The sequence below is a fragment of the Polypterus senegalus genome, chromosome 4 (assembly GCF_016835505.1).
Source record: "Polypterus senegalus isolate Bchr_013 chromosome 4, ASM1683550v1, whole genome shotgun sequence".
Taxonomy (NCBI): Eukaryota; Metazoa; Chordata; class Cladistia; order Polypteriformes; family Polypteridae; genus Polypterus; species Polypterus senegalus.
In genome coordinates this window covers 232497745-232505484 of record NC_053157.1, presented here as the reverse complement: position 1 = coordinate 232505484, position 7740 = coordinate 232497745, and the positions used below count along the sequence as shown (strand labels likewise).

The 7740-nt window shown below is 40.4% G+C and overlaps 1 protein-coding gene across 2 annotated transcripts in view; it reads right to left on the bottom strand.

Annotated features, from left to right (window-relative positions):
- LOC120528134 (zinc finger protein 501-like) overlaps nt 1–6945 on the bottom strand; it is a 28049-nt gene extending 21104 nt beyond the window's left edge. The window contains exon 1 of one of the 2 annotated variants that reach the window (XM_039752192.1): nt 6740–6945. The gene's annotated coding sequence lies outside the window, so the exon portion shown is untranslated. Of the gene's footprint in view, nt 1–491; nt 534–6739 lie in introns of those variants that run through there. The other variant, XM_039752193.1, reaches the window with a different exon arrangement.
- Between the last annotated feature and the right edge of the window lie 795 nt (nt 6946–7740).

Below are 7740 nucleotides of genomic sequence, written 5' to 3'. Positions count from 1 at the left end.
TGACAGCCCCCCAGCCTTGACCCTCTAAGAAGTCCAGAAAGAACTCCCAAAAAAACCCTTGTAGGGAAAAAAAAATCAAAGAAATCTTGGGAAAGGCAGTTCAAAGAGAGACCCCTTTGCAGGTAGGTTGGGCGTACAGTGGGTGTCAGTACAATACAGTATACAATAAATACATAGAACAGAATAAATCCTTAAATACCGTAAAAAAATAATTAAAAAAAATTAGAAGTATGGAGTAGAATGTCACATGAGATGATGTCACATAATATGATTTGGATTTGTTTTAAGTCCTGGAGACCTCATTCATCAAGCTGCCTGCCCCATTTGGCCATTCCACAGCTGAAATAGTGCTAATCTGATGAAAGGACCCCTCTTTCCCACGATTCCTGCGATCCTCCATCAGGGATGACTTTACCTTAGGCAGGCAATATGCAATTTAAAGAGACTTATTTTCTGGGAAATTGTTACATATGCATTATTTTCACTTTTACCTTAAACATTTTTGTAAAAACAATACTTGTCCTTTATTTTCGGCCCCGTGCGTGGTTACATCTCTTCCTCGCCAGACATACAGTAATCTCTCCTCGATCGTGGGGGTTGCGTTCCAGAACCCCCTGCATTAGGTGAAAATCTGCGAAGTAGAAACCATATGTTTGTATGGTTATTTTTATATATTTTAAGCCCTTAGAAACTCTCCCACACTGTTTATAAATATTCTCCGCTCAGTTATACAGTAAACCCTTGTTTATTGCGGTTAATCCACTCCAGACAGATAAATGAATTTCCACAAAGTAGCATTCTTTATTTATAAATTTAATATTTTCGTAGTAAGAGCATAGAATACCTGTTTACGACTTTCTAAATACGTTTTTAACATTATTAGAGCCCTCTAGACATAAAATAACACCCTTTAGTCAAAGGTTTAAACTGTGCTCCATGACAAGGCAGACATGACAGCTCTTTCTCACAATTAAAAGAATCCAAACATATCTTCACTTCAAAAGGAGTGTCTGCATCAGGAGCAGAGAATGTCAGAGAGAGAGAGAGAAAAGCAAACAATCAAAAATCAATAGGGCTGTTGAGCTTTTATGTATGCGAACCACCGCGATAAAGCGGTGCAATGAATGGATTAATTTGATGGTAGTCTTTTCAACATTTTTTTTAGAGGAGCGTCCGTATCTTCTAAGCAAACAGCCCCTCTGCTCACCGTCAGGAGCAGAGAATGTCAGAGAGAGTGAGAGAGACAGAGAAAGGCAAACAATCAAAAATCAATACGTGCTGTTACAGCTTTGAAGTGTGCGAAGCACCGCACGGGAAGCATATCGCATATCATTGAGGAGTTTTATTTAATATGTAATATGTGCTCTGATTGGGTAGCTTCTCAGCCATCAGCATCCCTTGTATGAAATCAACTGGGCAAACAAACTGAGGAAGCATGTACCATAAATTAAAAGACCCATTGTCCGAAGAAATCCGCGAACCAGCAAAAAAACTGTGATATATATTTATATATGCTTATATTTAAAATCTGCGATGGAGTGAAGCCGCGAAAGTCGAAAAGCGATATAGCAAGGGATCACTGAATAACGCTGCTCGCGTTGTGAAGGGAGGGGCGGCTGAACGTACGCTAAGGATATGCCGTCGCATCATCTGGGGCCTCATGTATAAACGGTGCGTACGCACAGAAATGTTGCGTAAGAACTTTTCCACGTTCAAATCGCGATGTATAAAACCTACACTTGGCGTAAAGCCACGCACTTTTCCACGGTACCTCATGCCTTGTCGACGCAAGTTCTCCGCCGGTTTTCCAGACTGGCGCACCCAGCGCCAAAGCAATGGTACTGTTCTTGTGTGATTACTCATTATTTTCATGACGCGGCTTTATAAATACACTGAAACTAACCACATATTGTTTATTAGTGTAATGCATCTGATTGTAATTAACTTGTAACAATATAATGGTCCAGGGAACAGCCATAGTATTCCAAATACCATAACTGCTTTAGCGTTGTTACTCTCACTGCACCTCCTTCTTCTTCTTTTTCTTCTTTCAGCTCCTCCCGTTAGGAGTTGCCACAGCGGATCATCTTTTTCCTTATTACTCTCACTGCATGACTTGGAGTATTTATATCACTGTATCTAAGTGTGAATCACAGCAGCAGCTGATCGGAAAGAGAATTATCGGTATACGACATTAAGCACACGCTGTCTCTGCAAAATGTTTTAAAGCCTTTCCTGTACGGACCTCGCGGTTCAGAAACAGTTTAATCCCAAGAACTTTAAATGCACTCAATCAATTGCTCCTTGTAGAACTGTTTGTACTTATAAGTACAATCACCTCACTGTAAACTTGCACTACAGTTATAATATCTCACAACCTGAGCCACTTTATAAAGCGCGTATTTACATATAACGACGGTATCATTTTTAAGGTGAAATGAAGCAAAATATGTTAAATTATACACATAAAACTTTAACTTCATTTAAATAATCTATATTCTTCACTGGGAGTGTCGTGAAGGATAGAATAATTAAACATGTACTACGTAAGATATTTCAATGTTCTAATTAAACGCTTTGAAGAATCGGCGCTAAGCTTACAGATGGCTTAACGCCTATTACAGAGCTGATTGTGTGGCATCGGTTACTTGGGAAAGAAAAGCACTGACTGCAGTGGACGGCACCAATATATATTGAATATAAAACAGAAAGAGAAAATAACAACACAGCTAAAAACACAGCGACAAATTTCGACAAAAGATAAATGCTTGTCATGAGCACGAGGCTCATGAAACACATGTTTAATAATGTGCTTTAGCTCCTATCATCATGAAAATGACATCACGTATACATCTCAGTATTTTAGTTATTCAGAGAGCTGTAATATCACGAATGTAATGGACTCTGTGTCCAGTTGGAGGAAGAGAGCCAGTTTAAGAAGCAAGTAGTGATTCACACACATAGATCACATACAGTAGAAGATCAAATACAAAACAAAGCATTTAACGCTACTTTAATTACGATGTGATTTGAGAAACTGGTTAATTAAACGATTTTAAGATGAAGTTTATAATGTTCTACTAAATTACAAAATAAACTACGTGATTAAAATGGAAAATTCGAGATTAAAGTTGACATTTCGTGCTTTTTCCCCACCGTGTGCCTTTTTTCTCTGTACCTTAATAAACTTTCATATGACACTCAGACAGTGGGCTACAACTCTTCTTTTCACGGCAACTTTGATATGTGACTTCTTTTTTATTTCCGGCACTGTGCGATTTTGTGAATGTGAGCTTTCAAGTTTCTCCAACACGCTATGTCACTCGATCAACTTCATTTGTTGATTATACCACGCTTTATTTGAACAAATAGTATGTTTTTTATGGCGTTATTTCAGTGCCACTATTCTGAGCGCACGTAAAAAAATATTGCAAGTGCAAGTGTTGCATTTTGAGGAGAAATTTATTTTGAGCGCACAAAAGCTGAATTTGAGTGAACAAAATTCATTGCTGCGTGCAAAAATGTATTTCAGTGTTTGCACTTATCCATATACACACACACACAATAGCACCCCCTCTCGCTCAGTTTTTTCATTTGCGCTTGCTCGCAATGTGTTGCTTGCGCTCACAAAATTCTCTGCTGCAAGCGCTCAACTCTCTGTACACCGTTATAAGTGTGCCACAAAACCAACCAATCACAGACTTGGTTTCAAAAATTCTGATTGGCTCTACGGTCTCCAATCAGCTCGCTAGCTGCTGCATTCCGGAAACAGTCCGAAATGTAGCTAAATCCAGCTAAACTCAATTAAACCCCAATTTGCGGATAATATCTTTAATTATTTTATTTTAAAATATATTATTTGTTAAGACTATCGTTGGTGTAGTATAATGTAGTTGCATTATACAACCATGCCAACTGACTGTTTCCGGAATGCAGCAGCTAGCGAGCTGATTGGAGACCGTAAGAGCCAATCAGAATTTTTGAAACCAAGTCTGTGATTGGTTGGTTTTGTGGCACACTTATAACGGTGTACAGAGAGTTGAGCGCTCGCAGCAGAGAATGTTGTGAGCGCAAGCAACACATTGCGAGCAAGCGCAAATGAAAAAACTGAGCGAGAGGGGGTGCTATTGTGTGTGTGTGTATATAAGCGCAAACACTGAAATACATTTTTTGCACGCAGCAATGAATTTTGTTCACTCAAATTCAGCTTTTGTACGCTCAAAATAAATTTCTCTTCAAAATGCAACACTTGCACTTGCAATCTTTTTTTACGTGCGCTCGATATTTTTTTACGTGTGCTCAGAATAGTGGCACTGAAATAACGCCATAGTTTTTTCCTTTGCCTCCACGTGGTATTCACTGAAATTCTTATATTTCCCCCGTGCTTTTCCCATTGTCTTTTCACAGAAGGCTGCGCTTAAGGGCGATTTATATTGATTTGCATATTCAAATAGGCATAATTCTGGGAGGATTTGGGGCGTTCCATAATGCGCGTGCACGAGCGTTAGTTTTCACGCTGATCGGGATTTATGTAACGGAAGGACGTGGAAGTTGGAGTACGCACAGATTCCTGCATCTGGATTTTTCTGTGTGTAAACACATTTCGGCTTTTGTGCTTACGCCATGTTATAGTGCGAGTTCTACGCACGGCGTTATACATGAGGCCCCTGCTGTCTTCCTGCTGTTGGCGAGCTGCATGTTTTCCTTGTCTCGTGTCGTTGTTTTAAGAGCTGGAAGCACATGATGCTTGTCTGAAAGATGCAATCCAACAACTGCTAGGGTTTGATGTCTGTGGACTTGTTTGAAATGATGGCTCATTGGCTGGTCTCGCGTGACGTCCTAAAAACAATACTTGTCCCTTTATTTACAGCCCTGGGCGTGGTTAAATTATTTCTTGTAGGACGTATAACGCTGCTCGTTCGATCTTTTTAAAGCCTTTACAGGCGCTGTCCTTTTTCCTACTTTGTGTCTCTGCTGCTCACCGTTGTGATCGCTTCCCCTTCATCATAAATATACACCAGACCGAAATGTATTTTCTTTGAAATTAAACTTTTCATTGCTTTAACTGTTGCGAGTCCACAGATTCTCATAGCGTATGTTCCATTATTGTGTAAATCTACATTTTGTGCATTGAATGATGTGCACTGAGACACCTGTATCTGTGTGTGCTGCTTCCCTTTACACAGTTTTTTTTTTACCCATTCTCTTTAGTCTCGCGGTTCTTTTATTTGTCTTTCGTGATCTTAATGTAAAGATCACGCATTGTCGACTAGTCATTCACTCCACGGGATTTTTTTTTTATATATATATATATAATAGAGAGATTTGCATTTGCATTAATCTCATTGTAACAATGCTGTAGTGGAATTAGAATTAAATCAACCTAATAATAATATTATTTCAATAAACTTTTTGTCATCAAAAATTCTATATGTAAAAACGTATTATTACTCCACAAAACAAAATTTAATCTGTCAAGTTATGTGTGTTTTTTTTTTATTATATTTTTCTCAAACAATTACAAAAAATCCTTATTTTCCTCCAGGGCAACGTCGGGTATTTCAGCTTTTTTTTTTTTATAAAGGTTTGTCTTTAAATGTCATTGCACATAGCACTTCGGTGACAACAAAAAAAATGCAGTCCTTTATTCGCCAAATAAAATTTAATATATTAAGAATTTGTCACTTTTCGCATAAACCAACTTACTCTCCAGAGAGATTTTGAGTCAGAGTGCAAGGTCAGCTATTTGAACAGCTCCCCTGGAGGTTGAGGGTCTTCCTCAACGGCCCAATTGAGTAGCATTCCTTCTATCACTGTTAGGATTCGAACCAGCAACCTTTGATTTACCAGTCCAGATCCTTTACAGTGCCACCATTTGGTGTACTCTTCTTCTTATTATTATTATTGGTATTTTATTACACTTCCGTCATACGCTACACGTTTCATGTTTCGTACGAACTTGTTAAGGAATTGAAACGATCACTAAGAAGAACGTTGTAAGCGCATCAAACTGGTTGAAGTTAAAATTAAACACTTTGTGAAAAGTGGCATTTCTCGGCAGCCCTTTAAGTTTACTGCCCGCTTTCCAATATAAAGCTCCGCATCTAAACGCCAGCAGCACGTAAGACGTCCGTAAAATCTGATGGTGGCCTTCAAGCCGGCGCTGCGTGGGACTGAAAGGGAGAGCGAAAGGCTGCGCATTTACGTAATAGACAGCCAGGACGCCATGGCGCATGCGTGAAATGAAAAAAAAAAGTGTAACGGTGACCTAAAGGATCCGTGACGATCAAGCCCTAATGCGCCTGCACAGCATCAAAAGGTGCATTTCACGGAGCAGCTATATCTTCATAACACCCCAACTACGAGTCAGAAAATTTCCACACCGGACCAACTGGAAGTGAGCCACCCCCGTCATTCACAATACACTCATAATTAATGAGAAACAGGTTTCGCATCCCGGGTCCTCCCTGTGTGGTGTTTGCATGTTCTCTCCGTGTTTCCGTGGGTTTCCTCCCACAGTACAAAAACATGCAGGGTAAGTAAATTGGCGATCCTAAATTAGTCCAAGAGTGTGTCCTGCGATGGCCTTGCGCCTTATACTAGCTGAGATCGGCTCCAATAGAGCCATTTGACCCTGTGCAGGAGTAAACTGGGTAGAAAACTGGAAAAAAAAAATGAAAATAAGATTCGCCGAGCCGCTGGCAAAACACTGTAAAAGCGACCAAAACATAGAGCTTACCGTTTAAAGTCGAGCGGCCCACGCAGTGCCAGTCACCTTCTAAAATGTTCCAGTTTTCCCCTCGTCGCCGAAGATTCCCACCTGTGTGTCCGACTTTGTCTCGCCGTTTTGCTTCTTTGCCCGGCCGAACAAATCAGGAGTGGGAGCCGTGCGCTGGACAGAGGAAACATTGCGACACGTGGAGACGTCATCCACATGCGACGCTATAGGCTCACGGCCCCACCCACCAACGACTGCGTCCGCTTGTCTTATGTGTGTCATCAAGTCGAGGCAGGATTACGATGTGTTAGCAAATGTAGGGACGGATGATCCACAACCTGTGCCGGACAATAAAATAAACACTAGTGACAGGAGACGGCAGAGAACGATAAATAAGTCCAAGGAGTTCAAGATCCATCTTTTCCTCCTAAAGCTCCTGCTGTACAACCGAGACTGGCACTTGTGCAGTAAAGTACCCCGTGATTGGGTGTCCTTTGAAATCCGCTCAACAATATAAAAGTTAAATGTGCTAAAACGTGAGATTGGTATCTAAACTTTAGTTGCATTTATCACGTATTTCTGTGAAGACTGAGGTTGAATCTCTAAGAAATATGGTGATGATGTGGGGGTAACTACGATGTCACGCATGATAAAATAATCACATTTGCTAAAAAAAAATTAAACTGAAGAAATTTTTTTGAAAAATTGCCAGAGTTGAAAATTTTTGTAGATGAGACGCCTCAGAGTAAACCGACTTATGACTTCAAACCTTCAGTTTGTACCCGACGTGTAATGTTAACAGTCACCTTGTCAATTCCACTTAATCCAATTCAGCCAACCCACAATGCACCGGGCATAACGCAAGGAACAGCCCCGCCCCTAGGACTCTCATTACACTGGCCACTCTCTTAATGGTCAGTTTGGAGTCGTCGGTGAAAGTGACCTGCACGGCGCTGGTGATGTGGGTGTAAAGCAGGAGCAGGAACAAAATCAAAGCAGCCAATGTTTAGAGAGCGCTCTGT